The following is a 12,246-nucleotide window of genomic DNA, read 5'->3' as shown; positions in this document are numbered from 1 at the left end:
TGTTCTACTACAACCTGTTTAGTACACAGATAATTATTTCCACAACCTATACTATCTGGAGACGTTTTAAGGCTTTGAGTAAAGTGTGTTTGCTACTGTAGTATACATGCTCTCTTAGAAGCACTTTCTACGAGAACATGCAAAGAGTACTCTGAAATAGGGCTGCCACGATTAGTCGACTAGTCACGATTACGTCGACTATCAAAATCGTCGACGACTGATTTAATAGTCGACGCATCGTTTGAAGCTTTGTAAGATCACAAAAGATGCAGGAATAAGTAGTAGGATTTAAGAGTGTAATAACGGACTGAAACAGAAGATGGCAGCACTGCATGTACAAGGATGCCAGCTGCCGTTAAACCCCAAAGAAGAAGAAGAAGCTGTGTCCCAGAATTCATAGCGCAGCCCAGCTCTGTTTCCAACAATGGCGGCAGCTAGTTAGTTTTAATATTACTCTTATTATTCTTTCTGGGTCACAAAATAAACGTTTAACATATGTTCAGGCGAGAATGTATCTGTATAAACCTCAAATATCTGCTCAGTTTATCAAGACACCACATATTTTCAAAAGCGCTCCGACGTTTTCGGAGACATCTGTTACCCACCAGCTCGATAGCTAGCCGGGGTTCAAGGCTCACTAGAGCCCGTGAGAACACCGGACTCCCGGCAAATCGTTTTCAAACCCACCGCTGTCTTACTCAGGTTAAATATATATAAGTCACTTAGATAACTTAAAAATGTTATTGTTTGGCTTTTTTTAGTATTTTATTTGTTCCTGAGTAAATCGGTTTGGCTGAGATTAAAGTTATAGTTTTTACACAGCTGAATAAACGTCAAGCAGACAACTGATTATCAGAAGTGTGAGATGCTGGAGAATATACTCCGGTGTCCTGTTATATTTTAGATAGCAAGGAGTTTATTAAACTTCACCGAAACAATCTGCAAATTTCATTAAAATTTAATAAACTATCATCTTGTCTTTATTTTTAGTTAGCACATAACTTAAACACTTAAAGCTGTAAGCTAATGATAGTTATATAAGAGCAGATGCATGCTGGTGCAATAAGCTGTACGTTTTACGTCCAATGGATGCATGATCTGATTAGTCGACTAATCGCAAAAATAATCGGTGACTAGTCGACTATCAAAATAATCGTTTGTGGCAGCCCTACAGCCCTAATTCTTTATATTTTGCTTCCACAGAGCCAGACTTTCTTGTAACTTTTTAAAGGCATCTTGAGCAGTAGTACTCATGTCTTTCTGAAGGTCTTTCACAGTTTTCTTAGGACAAGGGCGTCTTTTTCATTCTTTCCTAGCCCAGTCCTTGTACCCTGATCACTTTCAGTTCATGTTTTTTGTTTAGTGAACCACTCCCCTGTGAATAATTCAAGCATAAAAAGGCACCTATCTCAAGGGACCAATCAGTGCTGTGTCTACACATACCAGACAACTTTGAAAAAAAAAAAAAAATTGTATTTTCAGGCATTTTGTTAGTGGGGGCCTGTTGGACAAACATGTCATTTGTTCCCATTTCCTTAGTTTCCTTATATTATCTGAAAAATGGGCATATCTTGGCATGCTCAAGAGTCAGTCCAGCAGACAAAAAGTATCTTAAAGTCATATCCTTATGATAGTGGAAATAAATTTAGCAAAGATCTGACACAGGACCTGAGAGATGCATCAGCTGATCCGTCTACTGCTAATTGAGGCATCATCAGAAATAATCTAACTGGAAGCTGTCAAGAAGCCAATGTTAAGAAAGGAGACTTTACAGAAAATGCTGAGGTATGCCAAATTACACAAGAACTGGCAACTTAACGAGTAATTAATCCAAATATTTGGTTTGGTTAAAACACAGTGGAGGTAATTTCATGGCTCAAACTGATAGGATTTTGTACTGTCAGATTTGATCCAACAATCTTGAAAGCATCTGATTGGCAATGGTTTCATTTTTCCTCATGACAATGATCTCACACTGTCAATGTAGTGAAAGCATACTGGGATGGAAAAAAAAAATCAGTCATGGATTGGCCTCCTCCTGACCAAGACCTCAACATTATTGTAGCAGTAGGATCATCTTGGCAGACAATGGCAAAAAGACAGCCAATATCCAAAGAAGAGCTTTGAATATCCTTCAAGAAGCCTGGAGAACTATTCCTGTAGACTACTTAAAAAAGTTAGAAGAAAGCTTGAGAGTTCAGGTTGTGTTGAAGAATAAAGGTGGTCAGAGCAAGTATTGACTTTCAAGGTTATTAGAACTGTAGGAACTTTTACACAGCATTGTACAGCTGGCAACTGAAAATATGAAAGCCATCCTTAGTTTTTAACATCTTGAATAAACATATGATCCACTGAAGACAAGCTGTTCTTTATTTTAACTGCATATCACATCAGAACTAAAGCCTTTAGCTGTGGAAGAAAAATGTTTCAACGTGACAAAGATATATAAAAAAAAAAAAAAAATCTGTATCATGTGCCAAATCTCAGCTGACAAAAGGATGTTAAACTCACTTGAGTGTGCTGTACATACTACAGTGCAGCTGGATGTATGTTCTTTATGACTGTTTACCTGGCATAAACATCCATTACAGTAAATCACATCAACTGGTTTTAATGTGTTTTACAGCAGGAGATGTGCACTGACAGATCAAGAGTAAGCAGCAGCAGCAGTACATCAATATAAACCAGATTCCTGTGAACCCACAGACCAAACAAAAAACACTTGTGTTTATCACCTACATGTGCTCTTTGTTCCCTCTGTTTCCACTGGACGTGCACCAGATTTAGATTGGCACACTATTAGTGCACTATTTTTACTGCACTTGACAAACAGAACGATATATGGGAGCAGGAAGTTTTATAGACTGCACAGGAATACCTGTGGAAAATGAACCATAAACCTTATGTTTATTTAAAAAAAAAACCTGCTCGACTTATGGAGCAGTAACACAATACTGACATTTTTTTTAACCGCTTTTAATAAAACACAACAATCCCTCAAGTCTTAAAATGTGCTCAGAATCAGCCTAAATCTGGAGCTGGTACTAGTTCACTTAAAAGATTCTCAGAAATCCCGGACAAAAAGGGAACATTGTTTTCAACCATCAAATGCATACAGTGACACCTTACATGCAATAAAGTGGCATCTGTAAGGAAGAAGACACTGAAAAATAGGAGATTAGGCATTGTTCCAAAGCTATAGCTGGAAGAATAAAAGGCACACAGAGGTCAGAGAGAATACAGATGCTGAGCTATCTTCTGCAACAGCAGTGTGAAGACAAGAGTTTTAGGTGCGTGAAGTTCTTTCTCACAATCTTACATTTCTGATTTGCATACAAGCACACATCTTCCAACTGGGCCTTATAAATGACCTAAAGGTCTCCTGGCTGCATCTTGCCTGTTTGTCCCATTATTTTTTCCATTCTCAGTACTAAAAATACACAGAACAGCTTTTGTCTTTGGCTCGGTTTCTAACTTTGCTGAAGCTGGAGTTTCTCCTTTTAAGCACAGGTTAAATGTTGTTTGACAACTCAAGAGTAAATTGCAGTGACCACGGAGCTGTTTGTGATTCACATGGGAAAGCTAAATGATCACCAGGTCTTTTCAGTGATGTGGTACTCCTGATCACTCTCTGGTTTGCTGCAGTTACTCCTCGGTCCACTGAACTCCCCATGGCTGTCGGGATTGTGTCTGACTACTAGAAACACGCCACTGATGCAACAGATAGTTCAAGCTCAGGCTGAGGCAACACCAAAGCTACCAATGCAAGAATGTGAGATAACCGCTCTGCACAGCATGCACAAATGGGCCAATGAAAGAAAAGAGGAGTGAAGAAGATGGGGCACAGTGCAAGAATAAGCAGCATGTCACAATAAACTGCTTTCAATGACAAAGCAGCACTGGCTGCCTTCCAGCACTGCACCAGACACACACGTCGGCATGCATGTGTGTGCGTGTGCATCCGTTTGTGCATCCAACTGTTTATGATCTGAAGCAGACATCAAAGTGCAGCCTCTGCTTTTAATTATTTTACATTTATCCTCGTAAAAGCAAAAACCTTAAAAGCAGGATGCGAATGCAAAGTCATGTGTTCTCATTTAGCCACTGGGTCTCTGGAGGGAGCTCGGACTGCGATGTGCTGGTGCTGTGTCTTTGTGCTTGTTGGGTATATCGCCGGGTTAGTCACTTGCAAACACACTCTTCTTCTTTTGTGTTAGACAAACCGTGACTAACTACGGAGCTTGTCAGAGCTTTCGGAATGAATAAAACATATCCCAGAGTGGCTAAGGGTGAGTTCTTAACACACAAACACCCGTTCAGAGACCTGCGGCAACAGAGTGTCACTACTACATGAATCGTAGCAACCCTGTGTCTCTGTCTCTCCAAAGAGAGCAAATTGGGTCTCCAAGGAGGTTTGAAGTAGTGTGCATCTATTTGTAACGCAAGACCACAGACAAAAACACGCACACATGCACAGAAAACACATTACACATAGACATCCATTGTATGAACTGCTACAACAAAAAAGTGAATACTCCAATTTTCTTTTGCCACGTTGTGGGTATGCAGAAATCATACTGTTAAGACTGCCACCTCACAGCACCCTGACATTAACACACTGAAAAAACACATGCTTCCTTCCTGACTCAGAGCGTAAGTAGTGGTTTATATGTGTTTCTCTGAACACGTGAGAATTTCCTTCATTCATTGAGTGCTTCCTGTCTGCGCTGAGCTCAATATAATGTCGTCTACACACAAAACATACTACCTAAAGAGAAAAGCGGTGAAAAAGAGCACGAACTTAATCAACTATAAAATTATAGAGATTAAGACGGCGTCATTAACAGCGAGACCCTTTCCTACAAACTGCACAGTAATAATACTGTTACTGTAGCCAAACAAGTAAAACCTGCCAAGTTACGACCCAAGGCTTACAAGCACTCCACTTTTCTGCTAAGCAGTCAGAAAACAGCAGGTGCAGAAATATGGCTGTTCAAAACACTGCAAGAAAGAAAAGGGGAAGCAAACGGACTCTTCATACAGCACAGTGGCTTAAATAAAGGCATGCAATAAAAGGAAAGATGAGGGCTTTCTTGTATCCATTTGCTGCTAACTTTGTTGTCCCAGCCCTTAAACCCACCTGGAAAAGACAAGACAAGTGCTCACACACAAAAGGCCAGGTCCTCAGTGAAAGGGACAATAACAAAACAGGCGTCCAAATAAAGCACTCCCAGTCAGCTAAATCCAGGGTGGCGGGGAGAGAGAGACAACGGCGTATACCTCTAGATGAGCTCCACTGTAGCTGACCTATCTTGCAGTAAGACAAAAGAACTCAGGGTGAACACTATGGTTGTCTTTACCTTATCTGTCCTCGGAGGAAGCCCCTCCGGTTTAGGCAGCATATCCCTAAAAGGTATTGGTGGCCATCTTGCTTTGCCTGCCTCCAGCCTCAAGAAAACGCTGGCTACAGTAGCCGTACGCAGGGCAAGCTCCTGGGTGTCATGACTAGCCGCCGTAGCAAAGCACTGCTACAGCAGGCGCGCACACACTCACCGCACATACACAGACATACAGACACACACACAGATGGGATGCCTTTTGCAGACGCAGACAGAGCCTCATCAGCCAATGGCGTGAGGACCTTAGCGGCTTGTAAATTATCTTCCATGCCTAGACTCTCCTAAACAAAGGATCCCCTATGTGGGCTACTCCAGCCCTACGCACAGGGATTGGAGCAAATTGTGGAATGGATAGTGCTGGATCTGGATCAGTTGGACAGAGCTCACCAACACAGGACTACCTCAGAGTTGATTGTGCAACTACTAAAATGATTAATCCATTATTCAATTAGTCAACTTAACAACAAGATTAAGAACAACATTTGCTGCTCCTGGATTATCAAGCTTCTTATTTCTGCGTTTTCAACTGATCTTGCCAAATAACCAGATCTGAAATTAAGCTTTGGGAATTTTTAATGGTTATTCTCAGAATTTTACAGACAAAGCAGTTCATCAGCTAATCAAAAATATAATTAACAGTAAATAAAGATTACTCACAACTGTCAAACTAATCACAGGTTTAAGTTAGTTGGCACCTTTAGCTTACATGGGACTGAAATACTGCTAAAAGCAAAAATGCTTATAATGATAAGCAAAAACCACCATCACATGACAGTTACACTGGACAGCGAGTGCTTTTGTGCCCCTTGAGGTTTAAGACATGTGATTTATCATTGTAAGGAAGTTTTGCATTCTGTCATCATCAGACACAGGATGAAGCAAGACACAGTCTTTGCAAAAGTCTGGAGTGACTCCTCATTCCTTTATATTTTTGCACACAAGAAGTCAGAGTTTCTTGTAATTGTGGTCTTAAGCAATCTCAATAGATCTCCAGGACAAGTTTTTCTTTGGAAACTGACTACTTTTTCACTCATTTTCACTCCAGCCCTTGCACCTGGCCATTTTTAGAAGAATATTTTGTTTTATTTGCTTGTTTTATCATTCACCTAGCATTAAAAAAGCACCTAACTCAAGGGATGAACCAGTTTTTTGGATTAGCAAACTATATCTTTAGGCACTTTGTTGATAGCAGCCTGGCATAAAAAGCTTCTGTTTTCCCCCCATTTCTTTAGCTGAATGATGAATGCCAAAAATAACAGTTTGATGGGCATCGTATTTTAGCTCCAGCAGGGTGATTCTCAAAGAGCTAAACTTGGCATATCTTAGAAATGTTTTAGGAAAGTGGACAAGTTGAAGATTTAGAAAAGTCATGTCCTAAAGAAACTGGAAAGAAGTCCAGCAAAGATCTGATGGACCTGATGCATCTGGACTTTCAGTTGATCCATCTCTTGTTTGCTGAGGCTTCATCACAAACGGCCTCAGTGGAAGGGAAACACGTAGAAAAGGCTGAGATATGCCAAATTACACAAGAACTGTGCCAGTGCCAACAGATTTTATGGAGTGATTAATTCAAATTGCAAATTTTTGGTTCAAATTGTCATCAGGAGGTCAGGAGAGAGGTACAATGGTAAGCGTCTACAGCCATCTCTAAAAAAATACAGTGAGATTTTGATCCACCATGCAATACCATCTGGAAAGCATTTGATTGGCTTTATTTTTCAGCATGACAATGATCCCAAACACACTGCTACTGCAGCAAAACTATACCTGGATATAAAAACACCCAGTGTAGCATTATCAGTCATGGACTGGCCTCCCCAGAGCCTGGACCTCACCATTACTGAAGCACACTCGATAGAGTAAAAGGCAGCTAACATCCAAAGAAGAGCTTTGAATGTCCTTCAAGAAGCCTGCAGAAATATTCCTAGTATTTAAAAAAATGTCAAGAAAGCTTTCCTGACAGAGTTAAGGCTGTGTTAAAGAATAAAGGTAGCCATATTAAATATTGACTTTCAAGTTCTTTAGAACTTGAAAGTCAATATTGCAAGATAGGTGAGCTACATACTTTACATACTGTATTTTTCCAGATGTTTCAATAAATTGCTGCACAGATATTACATTTTCCTAGCAAAATATGAAGAAATGAGTGGTGGTTCAAGACTTTTGCACAGTACTGCAAGCATAGGCGAATAATTTGCTGCACCATCTATAATTTCTAAATGACTGTCTTGTTCATCCACCCCTAAATCCTTTCCTAAACAATCCCACTCAGGAAAAGCCGTGGTTAGTTACTTTGCCTCTTTTAAAGGTAACCATGTGGCCAAGAAGCTGAGTTCAACCCAGGACAAGGAAACATGAAGGTAGCCAGAGCCAGTGCCTGCTGTTACCAATCTAGCAACCAACCTCAGCCATGGGTTTGATTGTGGGAGCAGATATAGTTCAACGCATCCCAGTCAAAACAATAAAAACTATATCAGTGTAGCATCCAGCCTGCAGTAAACATGTTCAACCAAAGGGATAAGACAGCTGCGCAAACATAACCTGTGGCAGAAGATCCGATCATATTGATGGATTTAGCACTAAGTCGTGTCATAATTTCAAACATTACTGAGTAGGATGTTACACCAATGGTTTGTCTTTGAGCCTAAAAGACAAATCATATGGGGAATGACTTGATTATATAAGAGACTTGGGAAGTTTTACATTTTTGATGCACTTTTCTGAAATGTGTACTCAAGAATTGCAATCTTAGTCATGGCTCCGAAGGGCTGTTTTTTATCTCACTGCAAAGTTCAACAGTCACTGAGTTTGTCAGTTACACTTATCACAGTCAAACTGCTGCATGGTGTGGCTTCATATATATTAGCCCCTTTCTGCAGCTTGATAAGTTCATCATTTTTGCATTTATCCTCAACATTTCAACACAACATTTACTGAACACTTGCTGTGGTGTACCACTGCAGCCATGAAATACTGCCATGTGCATTTATGCTGCTCGAGTATTTGCATCTAGCAAATGCAAAGAACATCTTACATTTAAATTATGATGAATATCATTTTATGTATTCTCACCTCATATCCCCTCAGGAAAGTTTTCTGATTTAGTCTCAGATTGGGATTCATAGCAAACGCTGGAATAATACCGAGGAGTAAACATCTTAAATGTCTTTGAGCAGATAAGTGTGTAAAGTGTTATATCAGCTGAAGCAGCTGAAAATTCAGTGTTAATATCTATGAACACGTGAAAAAAAACCACGTAAGATTCTAATAAGTTGTCTTCCCCAAACGCTTCCTTACACACTGTAAAACAAGCACAGACGAAGACTAAACACTTGAAATATGCACGAGGAGTGAGTGCGGTGTGCTGAAGCAAACTTCATCCCCACAAAGCAATATCTCCACACTGGCAGTAATTGTGAAAACCCTGTCAACACTACAACAACTTGCATATTGCCAGCTATTTAATCACAATGTGGATTTGTGCTTGCAGCTGCACAATTCATGCTGACAACCAGCGCGGACATGCGGCAGTCTTTCAATCTTTAACATAAGACTGAAAGGACACAGTAAAGTGAGTGCACTGCTCTTGTAGTGCGGGCTCAAGAGTTGGGCGTTCGCCTTGTAATCGGAAGGTTGCCGGTTCGAGCCCCGGCTTGGACAGTCTCGGTCGTTGTGTCCTTGGGCAAGACACTTCACCCGTTGCCTACTGGTGGTGGTCAGAGGGCCTGGTGGCGCCAGTGTCCGGCAGCCTCGCCTCTGTCAGTGTGCCCCAGGGTGGCTGTGGCTACAATGTAGCTTGCCATCACCAGTGTGTGAATGTGTGTGTGAATGGGTGGATGACTGGACATGTAAAGCGCTTTGGGGTCCTTAGGGACTAGTAAAGCGCTATATAAATACAGGCCATTTACCATTTGAAAGCTTTGTTTTTAATCAGTTATTCACTGACCCACCTTAAACCTGAACATATGCATGTTAGTGTCTTACTATAAAAGAACCAAAGCATAACATCTGAACCGTGTCTTCATTTAGGGTTGATTAAAGAGGTGCAAAAGAAAAAACCAAAAGCAAAGTGCATAAAGAGTTATGACTGAGGGAAGTCTTACCTGGGTAATTATCATTGAGAAAAATTCACGTCCCAAATAAAAAAATCTTTAGAATAAATGTTAATGGCTCCTTGGTGTTATTCATTGAGATGGTTGTGGTTGAGCTCTCCTCTGAATGTGACCAGTAGTCCAATAGGTTTAACGCTGCGACAACATCAACAAGCCACACTGCTAAACAGGTTACACCAAACACAAACTACGTCTCCTACCCTTGTTTGTGTACAAGACATACCTGCCAACTGTTATCATGTTATTATCACTTGGCATGTGTTGCTAAGGCCCCTTTAGCAGGTAAAAGCAATGTAACACAGCTGTCCTACATTCCCCAGTGTTCCCTCTGGGTGTAGCAGACATAAAAATGCTCTTATCTGATTATGCAAGCCTTCTGGTTTGAATACACAAGACAATGTGATGCAATTTAGAAAAAAATTTGCAGATTCCTATAAAAAAATACAGGTCAAAAAATGCAACCAGAAAGTTCATCTCCTTTAAGCGTCTCAGGCTTTTAGACCGCTCCTCCTCCTCCAGCTGCCACTCCACTCGACAAAAAGCTCGACAACTTCTAACGATATTCCACCACGCCCTTAATTTTCAGCTCTTTAAGTGTCCCGTGTGTTTTTTTTTCCTCTTTAACGAGCTGCCCAGCTCTCATTAGGAAAAAGAAGCCTGGACATTAATCACCCCAAGCTACAGTACACATGCACAGCGAGCGACGTAAAGAAAGTCATTCGGCACCGCAGTCGTAAACTGTCTCTGATACATGTGGAGGCTGACCCACTGGAGTCCAGCCCAGTGATGGAGCAGTGCCAAGCATTGCTGCCAACACTTGTCATTACTACCATTACAGCAGACGATAATGTAAACTTGTCTCTCAATTGCATGGAAAAGTTAAAGTATGAGGGAGTTTCTTCTCTTTTTGGCTTCTTTACTAAAGTTTTGACTTTCTACTGATCATCTTCATTGTGTCAGGGACAAAAAAAGAGAAAAAAACAACAAAAAAAGACAGCTTTACCATCCCAGAGGTGGTGTTGGATATGCTGAAGTGAGAGGTAACAATGATGGGAAATGGGAAAACATGACTCTACGCTTCAACTTGCCCCTTTGCTTCACATCCAGCCCACATATACACAACCTGTCAAACAATCAGCTAAACACCTCTTTGTGTAGGTCAAACTCACATATCACTCTGATCCCTTTTCCAAAAGCACATCTGCAAGCTAAACACTGTAACTAAATGCCTGCACAGCGACTTTCCGCGCTCTCTTCTGCGTGCTCTCTCCTTCAAACGCACACAAACAGAAATGCATGTTTACAGCTGTCACGCTTCCTTTGTGGACAGTTAAGAGCCCATGGGTGAGGCTATTTTAAGGACACAATGAATTCTCATTCAAAGTTCCATTTCACACACATGCCGAGTTATGTAACATCTACAATCCCAATCCTGGAAGGAAATGTGCACTATTCAACACCACACCCATAAACCCACATGGACTCAATTTACAAGCTAGCAGTGGTTGGTCAGCATGAGGGGACACGGGGTCATTCCCTCTTTCACCCCTTTCGCTCATCCAAGGAAGGAGGGCAAATCTTCAAATCTCTATTCAGCAACTAAAGTGTCCCCTGCAGCCTTGCAGCTTCTTTCATGGATTTAACCTATTCCTGCACCTTCTGAGTTTGGTCAGTAGATATAGGACAACGATTTGCACAAACACACAATCATATATTAAGTCCTACGCGTCTGTTTTTCAGGTTTTAGAAGCTGGTATGTATAAATCTGTAAATAATTTTCACCCTGGGAAGGGTTAGAAGGGAAAGACAAGCAGGTCCTTTGTTTTATGTACACAGTGATACAAATGCAAACACAAACACTAGGCAGGCACAGCAGCATGAGGGCCTCAGATCCTCTAACAATGACACAGGAAAAGCCTTACTTAAGTTGTTGCTAGTGCGACATGCTGAGTAGGCATGGTTGCCATATGATTGTGTGTACACACAATGGTGCACACACACACACTTACACATGCATACGTGTTTATAGAGAGGCACACACAAATTCCATTGGTGCATTAAAAGAATTACATTATTGCGTGGCAACAGAGAGAGATGAGAGGATAATGAATGAACAAAGGGAAAACAGACAAAAGAATAGACAAAGCCATGAATTCATTATAATGATTACCCTTGGTAGATGCCATTTGGAAGAGGTCCTTCAGAACCAATGACAGGAGGGAGCAAGCAGATGAGTTTTTATCTTCTTCAGGTGTATTAGTGATATTCTAAATTAGGCAGGTTAAATTAATGCATGAATGAGCTCTGGTTTCTCCAGAAGGAGGCCATTGTGTGCCCTTGGTAGGATTTGATTGGCATTGCTTTCAAAAGGGGGGGGCAAAGTCAGCATTTCTTTTCACCCAGAGAAACCAAGTGGCACGACTTCAAAGCTTGTCCAGGGACTTAGGTTCTCACAACAGTCAGGACACGCCACAAACTCACAGATTCAAAGGACCTAAGAGGGCTAAGCAGTGAAGCATTACTGGCATCAAATTATGCATATTGTACAAAACAAATCAAACTGCAATGTGTTTTAACTGCAAACAACAGCTGAATGTGCACTGAAGTATCAGCATCCCCTGTCAATAATTCACAATCTCCTGTTATATGTAACCGCTGGAGATTTCTGTAGTTCTGGGGCACGGTCGCCTCACAGCAAGAAGGTTCCTGGCTCAAATCCCAGCTGGGCTTTGCAT

The 12,246-nt window shown here is 41.1% G+C and overlaps 1 protein-coding gene across 2 annotated transcripts in view; it reads right to left on the bottom strand.

Moving 5' to 3' along the window:
* tet1 (tet methylcytosine dioxygenase 1) overlaps positions 1–12,246 on the bottom strand; it is a 36,701-nt gene that overhangs the window by 11,350 nt on the left and 13,105 nt on the right. The gene's annotated exons all lie outside the window — the stretch shown is intronic.

The sequence above is a fragment of the Perissodus microlepis genome, chromosome 13, assembly GCF_051167445.1.
Source record: "Perissodus microlepis isolate ML-2025 ecotype Zambia chromosome 13, ASM5116744v1, whole genome shotgun sequence".
Classification (NCBI taxonomy): Eukaryota; Metazoa; Chordata; class Actinopteri; order Cichliformes; family Cichlidae; genus Perissodus; species Perissodus microlepis.
This window is presented reverse-complemented; position numbering and strand designations above follow the sequence as displayed.